At 39.8% G+C, this 19,845-nt stretch overlaps 7 non-coding genes across 7 annotated transcripts; 5 read left to right on the top strand and 2 right to left on the bottom strand.

Annotated features, from left to right (window-relative positions):
- The first annotated feature begins 5,625 nt into the window (after window positions 1-5,625).
- Window positions 5,626-5,697, top strand: Trnap-ugg (transfer RNA proline (anticodon UGG)). Its single transcript has one exon. It is a non-coding gene; the product is annotated as a tRNA-Pro (tRNA).
- Window positions 5,698-6,298: 601 nt separating this feature from the next.
- Window positions 6,299-6,371, bottom strand: Trnav-uac (transfer RNA valine (anticodon UAC)). Its single transcript has one exon. It is a non-coding gene; the product is annotated as a tRNA-Val (tRNA).
- Window positions 6,372-6,606: 235 nt separating this feature from the next.
- On the top strand, window positions 6,607-6,678 carry Trnap-cgg (transfer RNA proline (anticodon CGG)). Its single transcript has one exon. It is a non-coding gene; the product is annotated as a tRNA-Pro (tRNA).
- Window positions 6,679-12,618: 5,940 nt separating this feature from the next.
- Window positions 12,619-12,690, top strand: Trnap-ugg (transfer RNA proline (anticodon UGG)). The gene has a single exon. It is a non-coding gene; the product is annotated as a tRNA-Pro (tRNA).
- A 601-nt stretch (window positions 12,691-13,291) lies between these two features.
- On the bottom strand, window positions 13,292-13,364 carry Trnav-uac (transfer RNA valine (anticodon UAC)). The gene has a single exon. It is a non-coding gene; the product is annotated as a tRNA-Val (tRNA).
- Window positions 13,365-13,599: 235 nt separating this feature from the next.
- On the top strand, window positions 13,600-13,671 carry Trnap-cgg (transfer RNA proline (anticodon CGG)). The gene has a single exon. It is a non-coding gene; the product is annotated as a tRNA-Pro (tRNA).
- A 5,947-nt stretch (window positions 13,672-19,618) lies between these two features.
- Window positions 19,619-19,690, top strand: Trnap-ugg (transfer RNA proline (anticodon UGG)). The gene has a single exon. It is a non-coding gene; the product is annotated as a tRNA-Pro (tRNA).
- Window positions 19,691-19,845: the final 155 nt, after the last annotated feature.

Raw genomic sequence — 19,845 nt, 5'->3', positions numbered from 1 at the left:
TCGTTATTGCAAAAGATGTCACCAAAGGCAATCGCTTCGTTAGCGGCACTTTGCCTGGGCTCGGCGGCAGCTCTACATGGAGGCACCAGCAGCCCAGCCAGGCCGCCGCCGGCACCGGTGCGCCACAGCGCAAGGAGCCGGCGGCCGCCCTGCAATGCCCCTGTCGTTGCATATTCCACCCGCCTCATATCCTCTCCATGTCTGACTCACTACCCCAAATGACACTGCAGTCGACGTGCTTATTACTATCGCTTTTGGAAGAACCAAGGCGCAGTATTCTAGTGTCGAACCGGTACTGCAAATTGGGATTAAGCAAAAATTTATTGTGTGGTCGAGCGACAGCCTCGGCTCGCTCTTCCTACATGATCGCTTCTTGTGCGGAATAATTCCTAGCTCGCCGATGGCTTCAGAGTTGGTCTTCTCGAAGTTTTGCTTTCGCAATTGAAACACGTATGTAACATAGCAGCGATGGCGAGGCATTGTAGCATCTGTGACCAGAGAGTATGCGCTTGACCGCGCGAGTGTTGCGAGCGGTTCTCAGTCTGTCAGTCAGTCGTTGCGAGTCTGTCAGTAGTCGTTGCGAGTCTGTGGCTCTGTCTAGTTGTCGCTATGCAGAGCAGTACTCTGTTAGTAGTCGTCGCGTGCAGTACGCTAATAGTCGTCATGCAGAGCGGTCGGTCAGTAGTAGCAGCCCAGTGCGGTTGTGTGATGTAGGCGGTCGGCAACACTGGTCAAGATGGTGAATAAGGTATACTATTAATTAATATAATCATTAGATAATGAAAAAATTTATTTATTGTAATCATTCTCCAACAAGTCCCGCAATAATAATTTTTTATTTCAGAATACAAGGTGATTGATGCAGGCTGTCAGACTGAACTACACATCTTAGTTTTAGTGATGAAATATGCTAGAGATAAGGAATAATTGTATAATGAGTAATGAAGTGATTTTTTGCAGATGATAATGAATACTGATGAATAATGATGAAGGATATGATGTTATGAATAATGAAGTTTTTCTTTACAGATGATGATAATAGTGAAGTTATGATGATATGGATAATGAAGTTTTTTTTTTTTTTACAGATGAGGATAATGTTGAAGTTATGTATTTATGCTACGTAGTTATTTAAGTATTTGTTGCAGTTTGCTTTGACAGCAGGTGTTACATTGCATAGTAGGATGACAGAAAGTTTTGGAAAGGACAGCTATGGAATACATTTTTATACACATTTCACTACCTGTTAATTCGAAGTTCACTACTTTTCAGCATAGTGTGCGTTTCTCCTTTCAGGTCAATAATCCGTTTTTGTATTTTTTCCAGGAGAAGCTTTTCATGATACTTACTAAACCTGTTAGTTATTATACCTGTTCTAGTACTTGCATTTTTATATTTTTACCCATTTGTGTCTATCATTTATAAATGTGATCACATATACTGCCTTGTTGCATGACCTTGCTACAGCTGACTCATGACGAATGACGTTACTTATCCTCATTTGCAGCAACAGGTCAAAAGCAAATAGTGTTATGTCTCAGCAATTAACTATCGATCCCAACGCAATGCATTGCTAACAAAAAAAAAAAAAAAAAAAAAAAAAAAAAAAAAAAAAAAATAATGTATTACCAGTCCCAAGTAGTGATACCAGTTTGAGAAAGTTCTGAGTAATGCTGACTAGCTCTGAATAGCATGTCACTTGAGTAATGACCTCTTAATGAGACTATATTCAAAATAATGCTTTGTCACTAGCTAATAACTGCCACTGTTTATTGTAATGATACTACTTATAATGCCTGTGATTATTAATGATTTGACTGTAATTAACTGATTTTAATAATGGCTTTGTAATGATCTGAATACTACTGAAGGAGGAACACTGTTTATTGTAATGATACTACTTATAATGCCTGTGATTTTTAATGATTTGACTGTAATTAACTGATTTTTAATAATGACTTCGTAATAATCTGAATAATACTGAATGATGATTCTATTCAATACTTGCTGGCCACTGAGTGCCAATAATTAATGTCACTTGAAGAATTGTTATTAATTATGCCATTAATTAGTCCTTTTTTTTCCATGTTGAGTTTTCATGTTTTGGTTAATGGCCAATGAGTGCCAATAATTTGTATCACTCAATGTATTATGTTAATGCTAGGCCAATAATTGACTCTCCTTTTCAATTAAGGCTTCTGATGAACATTATTCTGTCTTACTAAATATACTTTGTAACTGGCCAAGAACCGCCACTGTTTATTGTAATACGATTACCCATGATGCCAGCTAGTGATTCTTAATAGATTGTAATGACACATAATTAATTAACTATGGTACTGTTTAATAATGCTTTGTAATTAATTAAGGCTAATAATTCTTACTATATTGAAATGACAAATGATTAATTAATTAACTGTAATTAGACGAATGATTAATTAACGACAAATGATTAATTAACTGTAATTAGACAAATGATTAATTAACGACAAATGATTAATTAACTGTAATTAGGAAAAGGCTAATGATTATTGGAATGACAAATGATTAATTAACTGTAATTAGGAGAAGGTTAATGATTCTTAATTATACTCTGTAACTGAAAAGAATGCGATTATTTCATAATGCTTTGTAACCAGGAAAAGAAGGCTACTGATTCTATGTAAAACAATTAATGAACATTTTTCTGTAATACTACATACTTGGTACAGAAATGTTCAATAACTGGGCTATGAATGCCACAAACTATCAATGAAGACTGTAATTGTCGATATTATGTGACTTGATGTCCTTCACCTCATAAGCTGACTACCCTGAATTACTGCAATGTCCATTTGTCCTGTTTATCCTAGTGATCATGGAGCACTATATTTGGTTTTTGCACTAATTCTACGTTGGTGTGCCTTGTAAGAGTGTGGTGTTGACACGACATGCTGTCCACCACCATGAGCGATGAAGACATTATTATGGTCCCACTGTTTGGTGTACGTAATGTACTGCCAAAATGAAAACATGGAACATTACTACGACAGTTCAGTGTCTTGGCTACACTGATAAATTCTGATGGGAAAAGAACTTCAAGTTGTGTCACTTGGTGTTGTACTTCTGTGGAAAGATATGGACTTTCAGAGCAGCTGTGTGCAATCTAAAGTGCTACAACCATGATGCAATCCTTCCCTTTCCTATCCTGGTTCTTGTCACATAAAGAAAAATTTTTTTTGGTAACATCATTTATGTTCATAGGTTATACATTTTTCGATTTGTTGAACTCCAGTGCGAGTACACTTATGGCACTGGTCGACATGATGTTTGCCATTATGTTTATTTGTTGTGAAAATGCTAAAGACATTTTTCAGTGCATGTGCACTTTGGACATGATTTTCTTGCCATTATGTTTATTTATTGCGAAAATGCTAAAGACATTTTTCGATTTGTTCTGAAGTACAGTATATGTACACTCTTGTCTTTTATATTGTATATACATTTTTTATTTTCTGAACTACAGTGCATGTGCACTCATGTCACTTGTCAACATAATATTTTTTGCCAGTCTGTTTACTTGTTCTGAATATGCTAAAGAATTTTTTCAGTGCCTGTGCACTTTGTTATCTGTCAAAAAATTTATATATACATTTTTCTGATTTGCTACTATGTTTTGTATTCACATTTTGTCTTTGTCTGATATATTTTGTACTTAGTGCATGTGCACAACATTTAAATATTCTGTAAGTTGTAGGATTTTGTTAATTAAAGAAAAATTTTGCCGCGCTTGGCAAGTCCAAATGACTCACCATCGCTGCCAAATTTTTGCCCCCCCCAGTGGAGGGTTATGAAACACGTATGTAACATAGCAGCGATGGCGAGGCATTGTAGCATCTGTGACCAGAGAGTATGCGCTTGACCGCGCGAGTGTTGCGAGCGGTTCTCAGTCTGTCGAGTAGTCGTTGCGAGTCTGTTGAGTAGTCGTTGCGAGTCTGTCAGCAGTAGTCGTTGCGAGTCTGTAGCTCTGTCTAGTTGAGTGCAGTACTCTAGTAGTAGTCGTGCAGTGAAGTATGCTAATAGTCGTCATGCAGAGCGATCGGTCAGTAGTAGTAGCCCAGTGCGGTTGTGTGATGTAGGCGGTCGGCAACACTGGTCAAGATGGTGAATAAGGTATACTGTTAATTAATACAATTATTAGATAATGAAAAATTGTAATTATTCTGCAACAAGTTCCCCAATAATAATTTTTATTTCAAAAGCATTTTTTCAAAAATTTAATTTTTTATTGAACTAAAGATCTCGTTGCACTTCCCATTTCATTCCACTTCTTTTGAAGAAAAATTTCACTAGAATCACAAAAAAAAGAGAATATTATTATTTGCAATGCAGTTCCTCCAAGCGGTGCGCAACAACAAGAGCAGAAATGTGACATCCATTTATTCTGAGGTAAGACTTTAATTCTGATTGTTTTACACGGGGCCAAAGACCGATATTTCGGTTTAATTGAATTTTCTTATCACTGAATGGACTTTAATTTTTGGTGAAGAATTTATATCTGAGTCAGATTGCGAATTTCACATTTTGTTGCCATTGTCAGTACATTTCATTGTGGGCAGGTTACGCATAGAGCAATGTCCATCAGCATTTCTAATTAGTATCGTCCTTTCTTTTAAAATTTTTGTGGGGAGGTTACACTTGGCTCCCATTTGTATTAAGTATTGTCATTTTCCTTTTAAATTTCGGTGGGGAGGTTACACAATGGATTCCGCAATCTTTTCGTTATGAGTGGTGTGCTTCGGTTACCCGACTTTCTTGTGTTTAGTGCGTTTGGCTTCTCTTAACCCTTAGCCACCGCTTGCCGAAATTTCCACACTATCATCTGTCGACCTGCAGAGCTCGATGAAGGCCTCGCGGCCGTTCCTGAGCTCGTGGAACGGTCGAATCTGTAGTTGTTTCCAGATCTCTCCCACACAACGGCCTCCCAGAAGCTTGGATTACAGAAGTACGCCACTACTCCCAGCCGGAGATTCACGATTGAAAGCAGAATGACATGAGCTACACGCAGCTCCGAAATTTTTTTTTTTTTTTTTTTTTTGTGTCTGACCTACTTTGAAAGACTTTGTAGTCGACTTACTTACTACTATCGCTGTTGGAAACCAGGTGATAACCGCACAGTATTTTAGAGACGATCAGGTAATGAAAATTTAGAATAAGTAAAACAGTATCAAAAGAAGTTGTGTGGTGGAGCAGCACATGCAATTCACGCTTCCTAGATAATCGTTACTGCATAGAATAATTCTTTTGTCTGCGGCGTCTTCAGTATCCGTCTTCTGGAAGTTTTGCTTGCAGTATATTGTGCAATCTTTTCGTTATGAGTTGGTGCTTGGTTTCCCGATGTTCTTTTGTTTAGTGCATTCGCCTTCTCTTAACCCTGAGAAACCACATACCGAAACTGAGGCACTGCCGGCTGTTCATAAGCAGTGCTCGATGAAGTTATTTCGCTTTTTATTCGTTGCCTTTAATATTCTTCTCATCAGTGGTGAGTGCTGCCTGCAGAAAGCGTTTATCTTGCGAATTCGCGTGAAAGTTTGTGTTCCCTGTGAGGCCCACTACTTGGGATTAACTTGACTGCTCCAGCCAGGTGGCTCGTTGGTCTAGGGGTATGATTCCTGCTTTGGGTGCAGGAGGTCCCGGGTTCAAATCCCGGGCGAGCCCTGCTATTTTGACCGTGCTGAAGAGTAGGTGGAACTCAGCCCCGGTTGCAGCTCCTCAATGAAGAGTTGACGCCTGTTATAGCACGTGGATATAACAAGAATGCGGCACCAGTAAAGTACGTAGGTGGAATTCGGTAGAAAGGCAGACGGTAATTTTGCATGCAACGGAAAACAAGGTTGTCTTTGCGGGATATGTGCACCGTGAGTGGAGATTCAGCTTAATTGTGCGACAGTCTACCCTCATCTTACTAGCGACGGCAACAACCAAGGGGTGGCATGTAAGATTGAGCGTGGCTAAGAGTTTCTCATTATTAGTTTGCATCACACTTTGACAGAGCTGTGACAAGGCGAGTAGGGTGAGCTCAGGAAAGCCAGTAGCAAGCGCACTTGAAGTAGCCCTGAAGAACCGGATTATAAATTTTGCCTGCCATAATGGAGCTAGGGGCGTTCTCAGTTACCAAATACCGGTGCAATAAGAGAGCAACAGTATTTGACAGTAAAATGACGCCCTATCCGTCTAGCATACAACATTGCTTGTCTCTGCATACGCGGACGTGAGGTCATCTCGGAAATGAAATCCGAAATGTAGATTAAAATTGTTGTGTTCCCGCCCGAGATCGAACCGGGGACCTTCTGCGTGTAAAGCAGACGTGATAACCGCTACACCACGGAAACAACGGTCATTTTCATGTACCACCCGGAGACTCGTAATAGCAACAGTTTCTCTTCTGTGTTAGCAAGGGCATCGGCTACGAGCTCCCTCCGATTCGTGAAGTTCCTGTAGTAAAAGACGTCGATGGAAACAATCCAACCGCGACAGACAGGGAGAACGCTGGCTGAGCTGCAGCCCTACATGGTGAGGCCATCAAAGGTGGCGTCATTCACATGCAGTGCGTTTTCGGAACGAATAGGCTCGTTGGTCTAGGGGTATGATTCCTGCTTCGGGTGCAGGAGGTCCCGGGTTCAAATCCCGGACGAGCCCTTGCGTTTTGTACAACGGTGTGGTAACAAATCGCATGGCGGCGGCTGTTTCGCGCATTTCCAGGCCTCCAAGTCAGCGCTAAAATCCGACAACCAGTTCTGAAACCGTTTCATGTTTCATTTGAGCCATGTGCACCCTGCTGATGGAACGTTTGAAGTTGATTTAAATGAACACAGTAGAGATCGTAGCAAGTGTCTTGCTGAGTGCGACGAAAACGGGTTTCCGCCCGCAATCGAGCCGGGGACCTTCTGCGTGTTCGGCACGGCGCCTGGGCTCGGCGGCAGCTGCTGCTCTTTCCTTCCTTACGAGATACCGTCGATTCGCGCAGTCGTTATTGCAAAAGATGTCACCAAAGGCAATCGCTTCGTTAGCGGCACTTTGCCTGGGCTCGGCGGCAGCTCTACATGGAGGCACCAGCAGCCCAGCCAGGCCGCCGCCGGCACCGGTGCGCCACAGCGCAAGGAGCCGGCGGCCGCCCTGCAATGCCCCTGTCGTTGCATATTCCACCCGCCTCATATCCTCTCCATGTCTGACTCACTACCCCAAATGACACTGCAGTCGACGTGCTTATTACTATCGCTTTTGGAAGAACCAAGGCGCAGTATTCTAGTGTCGAACCGGTACTGCAAATTGGGATTAAGCAAAAATTTATTGTGTGGTCGAGCGACAGCCTCGGCTCGCTCTTCCTACATGATCGCTTCTTGTGCGGAATAATTCCTAGCTCGCCGATGGCTTCAGAGTTGGTCTTCTCGAAGTTTTGCTTTCGCAATTGAAACACGTATGTAACATAGCAGCGATGGCGAGGCATTGTAGCATCTGTGACCAGAGAGTATGCGCTTGACCGCGCGAGTGTTGCGAGCGGTTCTCAGTCTGTCAGTCAGTCGTTGCGAGTCTGTCAGTAGTCGTTGCGAGTCTGTAGCTCTGTCTAGTTGTCGCTATGCAGAGCAGTACTCTGTTAGTAGTCGTCGCGTGCAGTACGCTAATAGTCGTCATGCAGAGCGGTCGGTCAGTAGTAGCAGCCCAGTGCGGTTGTGTGATGTAGGCGGTCGGCAACACTGGTCAAGATGGTGAATAAGGTACACTATTAATTAATATAATCATTAGATAATGAAAAAATTTATTTATTGTAATCATTCTCCAACAAGTCCCCCAATAATAATTTTTTATTTCAGAATACAAGGTGATTGATGCAGGCTGTCAGACTGAACTACACATCTTAGTTTTAGTGATGAAATATGCTAGAGATAAGGAATAATTGTATAATGAGTAATGAAGTGATTTTTTGCAGATGATAATGAGTACTGATGAATAATGATGAAGGATATGATGTTATGAATAATGAAGTTTTTCTTTACAGATGATGATAATAGTGAAGTTATGATGATATGGATAATGAAGTTTTTTTTTTTTTACAGATGAGGATAATGTTGAAGTTATGTATTTATGCTACGTAGTTATTTAAGTATTTGTTGCAGTTTGCTTTGACAGCAGGTGTTACATTGCATAGTAGGATGACAGAAAGTTTTGGAAAGGACAGCTATGGAACACATTTTTATACACATTTCACTACCTGTTAATTCGAAGTTCACTACTTTTCAGCATAGTGTGCGTTTCTCCTTTCAGGTCAATAATCCGTTTTTGTATTTTTTCCAGGAGAAGCTTTTCATGATACTTACTAAACCTGTTAGTTATTATACCTGTTCTAGTACTTGCATTTTTATATTTTTACCCATTTGTGTCTATCATTTATAAATGTGATCACATATACTGCCTTGTTGCATGACCTTGCTACAGCTGACTCATGACGAATGACGTTACTTATCCTCATTTGCAGCAACAGGTCAAAAGCAAATAGTGTTATGTCTCAGCAATTAACTATCGATCCCAACGCAATGCATTGCTAACAAAAAAAAAAAAAAAAAAAAAAAAAAAAAAAAAAAATGTATTACCAGTCCCAAGTAGTGATACCAGTTTGAGAAAGTTCTGAGTAATGCTGACTAGCTCTGAATAGCATGTCACTTGAGTAATGACCTCTTAATGAGACTATATTCAAAATAATGCTTTGTCACTAGCTAATAACTGCCACTGTTTATTGTAATGATACTACTTATAATGCCTGTGATTATTAATGATTTGACTGTAATTAACTGATTTTAATAATGGCTTTGTAATGATCTGAATACTACTGAAGGAGGAACACTGTTTATTGTAATGATACTACTTATAATGCCTGTGATTTTTAATGATTTGACTGTAATTAACTGATTTTTAATAATGACTTCGTAATAATCTGAATAATACTGATGATGATTCTATTCAATACTTGCTGGCCACTGAGTGCCAATAATTAATGTCACTTGAAGAATTGTTATTAATTATGCCATTAATTAGTCCTTTTTTTCCATGTTGAGTTTTCATGTTTTGGTTAATGGCCAATGAGTGCCAATAATTTGTATCACTCAATGTATTATGTTAATGCTAGGCCAATAATTGACTCTCCTTTTCAATTAAGGCTTCTGATGAACATTATTCTGTCTTACTAAATATACTTTGTAACTGGCCAAGAACCGCCACTGTTTATTGTAATACGATTACCCATGATGCCAGCTAGTGATTCTTAATAGATTGTAATGACACATAATTAATTAACTATGGTACTGTTTAATAATGCTTTGTAATTAATTAAGGCTAATAATTCTTACTATATTGAAATGACAAATGATTAATTAATTAACTGTAATTAGACGAATGATTAATTAACGACAAATGATTAATTAACTGTAATTAGACAAATGATTAATTAACGACAAATGATTAATTAACTGTAATTAGGAAAAGGCTAATGATTATTGGAATGACAAATGATTAATTAACTGTAATTAGGAGAAGGTTAATGATTCTTAATTATACTCTGTAACTGAAAAGAATGCGATTATTTCATAATGCTTTGTAACCAGGAAAAGAAGGCTACTGATTCTATGTAAAACAATTAATGAACATTTTTCTGTAATACTACATACTTGGTACAGAAATGTTCAATAACTGGGCTATGAATGCCACAAACTATCAATGAAGACTGTAATTGTCAATATTATGTGACTTGATGTCCTTCACCTCATAAGCTGACTACCCTGAATTACTGCAATGTCCATTTGTCCTGTTTATCCTAGTGATCATGGAGCACTATATTTGGTTTTTGCACTAATTCTACGTTGGTGTGCCTTGTAAGAGTGTGGTGTTGACACGACATGCTGTCCACCACCATGAGCGATGAAGACATTATTATGGTCCCACTGTTTGGTGTACGTAATGTACTGCCAAAATGAAAACATGGAACATTACTACGACAGTTCAGTGTCTTGGCTACACTGATAAATTCTGATGGGAAAAGAACTTCAAGTTGTGTCACTTGGTGTTGTACTTCTGTGGAAAGATATGGACTTTCAGAGCAGCTGTGTGCAATCTAAAGTGCTACAACCATGATGCAATCCTTCCCTTTCCTATCCTGGTTCTTGTCACATAAAGAAAAATTTTTTTTGGTAACATCATTTATGTTCATAGGTTATACATTTTTCGATTTGTTGAACTCCAGTGCGAGTACACTTATGGCACTGGTCGACATGATGTTTGCCATTATGTTTATTTGTTGTGAAAATGCTAAAGACATTTTTCAGTGCATGTGCACTTTGGACATGATTTTCTTGCCATTATGTTTATTTATTGCGAAAATGCTAAAGACATTTTTCGATTTGTTCTGAAGTACAGTATATGTACACTCTTGTCTTTTATATTGTATATACATTTTTTATTTTCTGAACTACAGTGCATGTGCACTCATGTCACTTGTCAACATAATATTTTTTGCCAGTCTGTTTGCTTGTTCTGAATATGCTAAAGAATTTTTTCAGTGCCTGTGCACTTTGTTATCTGTCAAAAAATTTATATATACATTTTTCTGATTTGCTACTATGTTTTGTATTCACATTTTGTCTTTGTCTGATATATTTTGTACTTAGTGCATGTGCACAACATTTAAATATTCTGTAAGTTGTAGGATTTTGTTAATTAAAGAAAAATTTTGCCGCGCTTGGCAAGTCCAAATGACTCACCATCGCTGCCAAATTTTTGCCCCCCCAGTGGAGGGTTATGAAACACGTATGTAACATAGCAGCGATGGCGAGGCATTGTAGCATCTGTGACCAGAGAGTATGCGCTTGACCGCGCGAGTGTTGCGAGCGGTTCTCAGTCTGTCGAGTAGTCGTTGCGAGTCTGTTGAGTAGTCGTTGCGAGTCTGTCAGCAGTAGTCGTTGCGAGTCTGTAGCTCTGTCTAGTTGAGTGCAGTACTCTAGTAGTAGTCGTGCAGTGAAGTATGCTAATAGTCGTCATGCAGAGCGATCGGTCAGTAGTAGTAGCCCAGTGCGGTTGTGTGATGTAGGCGGTCGGCAACACTGGTCAAGATGGTGAATAAGGTATACTGTTAATTAATACAATTATTAGATAATGAAAAATTGTAATTATTCTGCAACAAGTTCCCCAATAATAATTTTTATTTCAAAAGCATTTTTTCAAAAATTTAATTTTTTATTGAACTAAAGATCTCGTTGCACTTCCCATTTCATTCCACTTCTTTTGAAGAAAAATTTCACTAGAATCACAAAAAAAAGAGAATATTATTATTTGCAATGCAGTTCCTCCAAGCGGTGCGCAACAACAAGAGCAGAAATGTGACATCCATTTATTCTGAGGTAAGACTTTAATTCTGATTGTTTTACACGGGGCCAAAGACCGATATTTCGGTTTAATTGAATTTTCTTATCACTGAATGGACTTTAATTTTTGGTGAAGAATTTATATCTGAGTCAGATTGCGAATTTCACATTTTGTTGCCATTGTCAGTACATTTCATTGTGGGCAGGTTACGCATAGAGCAATGTCCATCAGCATTTCTAATTAGTATCGTCCTTTCTTTTAAAATTTTTGTGGGGAGGTTACATTTGGCTCCCATTTGTATTAAGTATTGTCATTTTCCTTTTAAATTTCGGTGGGGAGGTTACACAAAGCATTCCGCAATCTTTTCGTTATGAGTGGTGTGCTTCGGTTACCCGACTTTCTTGTGTTTAGTGCGTTTGGCTTCTCTTAACCCTTAGCCACCGCTTGCCGAAATTTCCACACTATCATCTGTCGACCTGCAGAGCTCGATGAAGGCCTCGCGGCCGTTCCTGAGCTCGTGGAACGGTCGAATCTGTAGTTGTTTCCAGATCTCTCCCACACAACGGCCTCCCAGAAGCTTGGATTACAGAAGTACGCCACTACTCCCAGCCGGAGATTCACGATTGAAAGCAGAATGACATGAGCTACACGCAGCTCCGAAATTTTTTTTTTTTTTTTTTTTGTGTCTGACCTACTTTGAAAGACTTTGTAGTCGACTTACTTACTACTATCGCTGTTGGAAACCAGGTGATAACCGCACAGTATTTTAGAGACGATCAGGTAATGAAAATTTAGAATAAGTAAAACAGTATCAAAAGAAGTTGTGTGGTGGAGCAGCACATGCAATTCACGCTTCCTAGATAATCGTTACTGCATAGAATAATTCTTTTGTCTGCGGCGTCTTCAGTATCCGTCTTCTGGAAGTTTTGCTTGCAGTATATTGTGCAATCTTTTCGTTATGAGTTGGTGCTTGGTTTCCCGATGTTCTTTTGTTTAGTGCATTCGCCTTCTCTTAACCCTGAGAAACCACATACCGAAACTGAGGCACTGCCGGCTGTTCATAAGCAGTGCTCGATGAAGTTATTTCGCTTTTTATTCGTTGCCTTTAATATTCTTCTCATCAGTGGTGAGTGCTGCCTGCAGAAAGCGTTTATCTTGCGAATTCGCGTGAAAGTTTGTGTTCCCTGTGAGGCCCACTACTTGGGATTAACTTGACTGCTCCAGCCAGGTGGCTCGTTGGTCTAGGGGTATGATTCCTGCTTTGGGTGCAGGAGGTCCCGGGTTCAAATCCCGGGCGAGCCCTGCTATTTTGACCGTGCTGAAGAGTAGGTGGAACTCAGCCCCGGTTGCAGCTCCTCAATGAAGAGTTGACGCCTGTTATAGCACGTGGATATAACAAGAATGCGGCACCAGTAAAGTACGTAGGTGGAATTCGGTAGAAAGGCAGACGGTAATTTTGCATGCAACGGAAAACAAGGTTGTCTTTGCGGGATATGTGCACCGTGAGTGGAGATTCAGCTTAATTGTGCGACAGTCTACCCTCATCTTACTAGCGACGGCAACAACCAAGGGGTGGCATGTAAGATTGAGCGTGGCTAAGAGTTTCTCATTATTAGTTTGCATCACACTTTGACAGAGCTGTGACAAGGCGAGTAGGGTGAGCTCAGGAAAGCCAGTAGCAAGCGCACTTGAAGTAGCCCTGAAGAACCGGATTATAAATTTTGCCTGCCATAATGGAGCTAGGGGCGTTCTCAGTTACCAAATACCGGTGCAATAAGAGAGCAACAGTATTTGACAGTAAAATGACGCCCTATCCGACTAGCATACAACATTGCTTGTCTCTGCATACGCGGACGTGAGGTCATCTCGGAAATGAAATCCGAAATGTAGATTAAAATTGTTGTGTTCCCGCCCGGGATCGAACCGGGGACCTTCTGCGTGTAAAGCAGACGTGATAACCGCTACACCACGGAAACAACGGTCATTTTCATGTACCACCCGGAGACTCGTAATAGCAACAGTTTCTCTTCTGTGTTAGCAAGGGCATCGGCTACGAGCTCCCTCCGATTCGTGAAGTTCCTGTAGTAAAAGACGTCGATGGAAACAATCCAACCGCGACAGACAGGGAGAACGCTGGCTGAGCTGCAGCCCTACATGGTGAGGCCATCAAAGGTGGCGTCATTCACATGCAGTGCGTTTTCGGAACGAATAGGCTCGTTGGTCTAGGGGTATGATTCCTGCTTCGGGTGCAGGAGGTCCCGGGTTCAAATCCCGGACGAGCCCTTGCGTTTTGTACAACGGTGTGGTAACAAATCGCATGGCGGCGGCTGTTTCGCGCATTTCCAGGCCTCCAAGTCAGCGCTAAAATCCGACAACCAGTTCTGAAACCGTTTCATGTTTCATTTGAGCCATGTGCACCCTGCTGATGGAACGTTTGAAGTTGATTTAAATGAACACAGTAGAGATCGTAGCAAGTGTCTTGCTGAGTGCGACGAAAACGGGTTTCCGCCCGCAATCGAGCCGGGGACCTTCTGCGTGTTCGGCACGGCGCCTGGGCTCGGCGGCAGCTGCTGCTCTTTCCTTCCTTACGAGATACCGTCGATTCGCGCAGTCGTTATTGCAAAAGATGTCACCAAAGGCAATCGCTTCGTTAGCGGCACTTTGCCTGGGCCCGGCGGCAGCTCTACATGGAGGCACCAGCAGCCCAGCCAGGCCGCCGCCGGCACCGGTGCGCCACAGCGCAAGGAGCCGGCGGCCGCCCTGCAATGCCCCTGTCGTTGCATATTCCACCCGCCTCATATCCTCTCCATGTCTGACTCACTACCCCAAATGACACTGCAGTCGACGTGCTTATTACTATCGCTTTTGGAAGAACCAAGGCGCAGTATTCTAGTGTCGAACCGGTACTGCAAATTGGGATTAAGCAAAAATTTATTGTGTGGTCGAGCGACAGCCTCGGCTCGCTCTTCCTACATGATCGCTTCTTGTGCGGAATAATTCCTAGCTCGCCGATGGCTTCAGAGTTGGTCTTCTCGAAGTTTTGCTTTCGCAATTGAAACACGTATGTAACATAGCAGCGATGGCGAGGCATTGTAGCATCTGTGACCAGAGAGTATGCGCTTGACCGCGCGAGTGTTGCGAGCGGTTCTCAGTCTGTCAGTCAGTCGTTGCGAGTCTGTCAGTAGTCGTTGCGAGTCTGTAGCTCTGTCTAGTTGTCGCTATGCAGAGCAGTACTCTGTTAGTAGTCGTCGCGTGCAGTACGCTAATAGTCGTCATGCAGAGCGGTCGGTCAGTAGTAGCAGCCCAGTGCGGTTGTGTGATGTAGGCGGTCGGCAACACTGGTCAAGATGGTGAATAAGGTATACTATTAATTAATATAATCATTAGATAATGAAAAAATTTATTTATTGTAATCATTCTCCAACAAGTCCCCCAATAATAATTTTTTATTTCAGAATACAAGGTGATTGATGCAGGCTGTCAGACTGAACTACACATCTTAGTTTTAGTGATGAAATATGCTAGAGATAAGGAATAATTGTATAATGAGTAATGAAGTGATTTTTTGCAGATGATAATGAATACTGATGAATAATGATGAAGGATATGATGTTATGAATAATGAAGTTTTTCTTTACAGATGATGATAATAGTGAAGTTATGATGATATGGATAATGAAGTTTTTTTTTTTTTTTACAGATGAGGATAATGTTGAAGTTATGTATTTATGCTACGTAGTTATTTAAGTATTTGTTGCAGTTTGCTTTGACAGCAGGTGTTACATTGCATAGTAGGATGACAGAAAGTTTTGGAAAGGACAGCTATGGAACACATTTTTATACACATTTCACTACCTGTTAATTCGAAGTTCACTACTTTTCAGCATAGTGTGCGTTTCTCCTTTCAGGTCAATAATCCGTTTTTGTATTTTTTCCAGGAGAAGCTTTTCATGATACTTACTAAACCTGTTAGTTATTATACCTGTTCTAGTACTTGCATTTTTATATTTTTACCCATTTGTGTCTATCATTTATAAATGTGATCACATATACTGCCTTGTTGCATGACCTTGCTACAGCTGACTCATGACGAATGACGTTACTTATCCTCATTTGCAGCAACAGGTCAAAAGCAAATAGTGTTATGTCTCAGCAATTAACTATCGATCCCAACGCAATGCATTGCTAACAAAAAAAAAAAAAAAAAAAAAAAAAAAAAAAAAAAAAAAAATAATGTATTACCAGTCCCAAGTAGTGATACCAGTTTGAGAAAGTTCTGAGTAATGCTGATTAGCTCTGAATAGCATGTCACTTGAGTAATGACCTCTTAATGAGACTATATTCAAAATAATGCTTTGTCACTAGCTAATAACTGCCACTGTTTATTGTAATGATACTACTTATAATGCCTGTGATTATTAATGATTTGACTGTAATTAACTGATTTTAATAATGGCTTTGTAATGATCTGAATACTACTGAAGGAGGAACACTGTTTATTGTAATGATACTACTTATAATGCCTGTGATTTTTAATGATTTGACTGTAATTAACTGATTTTTAATAATGACTTCGTAATAATCTGAATAATACTGAATGATGATTCTATTCAATACTTGCTGGCCACTGAGTGCCAATAATTAATGTCACTTGAAGAATTGTTATTAATTATGCCATTAATTAGTCCTTTTTTTTCCATGTTGAGTTTTCATGTTTTGGTTAATGGCCAATGAGTGCCAATAATTTGTATCACTCAATGTATTATGTTAATGCTAGGCCAATAATTGACTCTCCTTTTCAATTAAGGCTTCTGATGAACATTATTCTGTCTTACTAAATATACTTTGTAACTGGCCAAGAACCGCCACTGTTTATTGTAATACGATTACCCATGATGCCAGCTAGTGATTCTTAATAGATTGTAATGACACATAATTAATTAACTATGGTACTGTTTAATAATGCTTTGTAATTAATTAAGGCTAATAATTCTTACTATATTGAAATGACAAATGATTAATTAATTAACTGTAATTAGACGAATGATTAATTAACGACAAATGATTAATTAACTGTAATTAGACAAATGATTAATTAACGACAAATGATTAATTAACTGTAATTAGGAAAAGGCTAATGATTATTGGAATGACAAATGATTAATTAACTGTAATTAGGAGAAGGTTAATGATTCTTAATTATACTCTGTAACTGAAAAGAATGCGATTATTTCATAATGCTTTGTAACCAGGAAAAGAAGGCTACTGATTCTATGTAAAACAATTAATGAACATTTTTCTGTAATACTACATACTTGGTACAGAAATGTTCAATAACTGGGCTATGAATGCCACAAACTATCAATGAAGACTGTAATTGTCAATATTATGTGACTTGATGTCCTTCACCTCATAAGCTGACTACCCTGAATTACTGCAATGTCCATTTGTCCTGTTTATCCTAGTGATCATGGAGCACTATATTTGGTTTTTGCACTAATTCTACGTTGGTGTGCCTTGTAAGAGTGTGGTGTTGACACGACATGCTGTCCACCACCATGAGCGATGAAGACATTATTATGGTCCCACTGTTTGGTGTACGTAATGTACTGCCAAAATGAAAACATGGAACATTACTACGACAGTTCAGTGTCTTGGCTACACTGATAAATTCTGATGGGAAAAGAACTTCAAGTTGTGTCACTTGGTGTTGTACTTCTGTGGAAAGATATGGACTTTCAGAGCAGCTGTGTGCAATCTAAAGTGCTACAACCATGATGCAATCCTTCCCTTTCCTATCCTGGTTCTTGTCACATAAAGAAAAATTTTTTTTGGTAACATCATTTATGTTCATAGGTTATACATTTTTCGATTTGTTGAACTCCAGTGCGAGTACACTTATGGCACTGGTCGACATGATGTTTGCCATTATGTTTATTTGTTGTGAAAATGCTAAAGACATTTTTCAGTGCATGTGCACTTTGGACATGATTTTCTTGCCATTATGTTTATTTATTGCGAAAATGCTAAAGACATTTTTCGATTTGTTCTGAAGTACAGTATATGTACACTCTTGTCTTTTATATTGTATATACATTTTTTATTTTCTGAACTACAGTGCATGTGCACTCATGTCACTTGTCAACATAATATTTTTTGCCAGTCTGTTTACTTGTTCTGAATATGCTAAAGAATTTTTTCAGTGCCTGTGCACTTTGTTATCTGTCAAAAAATTTATATATACATTTTTCTGATTTGCTACTATGTTTTGTATTCACATTTTGTCTTTGTCTGATATATTTTGTACTTAGTGCATGTGCACAACATTTAAATATTCTGTAAGTTGTAGGATTTTGTTAATTAAAGAAAAATTTTGCCGCGCTTGGCAAGTCCAAATGACTCACCATCGCTGCCAAATTTTTGCCCCCCCAGTGGAGGGTTATGAAACACGTATGTAACATAGCAGCGATGGCGAGGCATTGTAGCATCTGTGACCAGAGAGTATGCGCTTGACCGCGCGAGTGTTGCGAGCGGTTCTCAGTCTGTCGAGTAGTCGTTGCGAGTCTGTTGAGTAGTCGTTGCGAGTCTGTCAGCAGTAGTCGTTGCGAGTCTGTAGCTCTGTCTAGTTGAGTGCAGTACTCTAGTAGTAGTCGTGCAGTGAAGTATGCTAATAGTCGTCATGCAGAGCGATCGGTCAGTAGTAGTAGCCCAGTGCGGTTGTGTGATGTAGGCGGTCGGCAACACTGGTCAAGATGGTGAATAAGGTATACTGTTAATTAATACAATTATTAGATAATGAAAAATTGTAATTATTCTGCAACAAGTTCCCCAATAATAATTTTTATTTCAAAAGCATTTTTTCAAAAATTTAATTTTTTATTGAACTAAAGATCTCGTTGCACTTCCCATTTCATTCCACTTCTTTTGAAGAAAAATTTCACTAGAATCACAAAAAAAAGAGAATATTATTATTTGCAATGCAGTTCCTCCAAGCGGTGCGCAACAACAAGAGCAGAAATGTGACATCCATTTATTCTGAGGTAAGACTTTAATTCTGATTGTTTTACACGGGGCCAAAGACCGATATTTCGGTTTAATTGAATTTTCTTATCACTGAATGGACTTTAATTTTTGGTGAAGAATTTATATCTGAGTCAGATTGCGAATTTCACATTTTGTTGCCATTGTCAGTACATTTCATTGTGGGCAGGTTACGCATAGAGCAATGTCCATCAGCATTTCTAATTAGTATCGTCCTTTCTTTTAAAATTTTTGTGGGGAGGTTACACTTGGCTCCCATTTGTATTAAGTATTGTCATTTTCCTTTTAAATTTCGGTGGGGAGGTTACACAATGCATTCCGCAATCTTTTCGTTATGAGTGGTGTGCTTCGGTTACCCGACTTTCTTGTGTTTAGTGCGTTTGGCTTCTCTTAACCCTTAGCCACCGCTTGCCGAAATTTCCACACTATCATCTGTCGACCTGCAGAGCTCGATGAAGGCCTCGCGGCCGTTCCTGAGCTCGTGGAACGGTCGAATCTGTAGTTGTTTCCAGATCTCTCCCACACAACGGCCTCCCAGAAGCTTGGATTACAGAAGTACGCCACTACTCCCAGCCGGAGATTCACGATTGAAAGCAGAATGACATGAGCTACACGCAGCTAAAATTTTTTTTTTTTTTTTTGTGTCTGACCTACTTTGAAAGACTTTGTAGTCGACTTACTTACTACTATCGCTGTTGGAAACCAGGTGATAACCGCACAGTATTTTAGAGACGATCAGGTAATGAAAATTTAGAATAAGTAAAACAGTATCAAAAGAAGTTGTGTGGTGGAGCAGCACATGCAATTCACGCTTCCTAGATAATCGTTACTGCATAGAATAATTCTTTTGTCTGCGGCGTCTTCAGTATCCGTCTTCTGGAAGTTTTGCTTGCAGTATATTGTGCAATCTTTTCGTTATGAGTTGGTGCTTGGTTTCCCGATGTTCTTTTGTTTAGTGCATTCGCCTTCTCTTAACCCTGAGAAACCACATACCGAAACTGAGGCACTGCCGGCTGTTCATAAGCAGTGCTCGATGAAGTTATTTCGCTTTTTATTCGTTGCCTTTAATATTCTTCTCATCAGTGGTGAGTGCTGCCTGCAGAAAGCGTTTATCTTGCGAATTCGCGTGAAAGTTTGTGTTCCCTGTGAGGCCCACTACTTGGGATTAACTTGACTGCTCCAGCCAGGTGGCTCGTTGGTCTAGGGGTATGATTCCTGCTTTGGGTGCAGGAGGTCCCGGGTTCAAATCCCGGGCGAGCCCTGTCATTTTGACCGTGCTGAAGAGTAGGTGGAACTCAGCCCCGGTTGCAGCTCCTCAATGAAGAGTTGACGCCTGTTATAGCACGTGGATATAACAAGAATGCGGCACCAGTAAAGTACGTAGGTGGAATTCGGTAGAAAGGCAGACGGTAATTT

This window comes from Schistocerca serialis, chromosome 2 (assembly GCF_023864345.2).
Source record: "Schistocerca serialis cubense isolate TAMUIC-IGC-003099 chromosome 2, iqSchSeri2.2, whole genome shotgun sequence".
In the NCBI taxonomy this organism is placed as follows: domain Eukaryota; kingdom Metazoa; phylum Arthropoda; class Insecta; order Orthoptera; family Acrididae; genus Schistocerca; species Schistocerca serialis.
The sequence above is the reverse complement of the archived record's forward strand: the minus strand, read 5'-3'. Positions and strand labels throughout refer to the sequence as shown.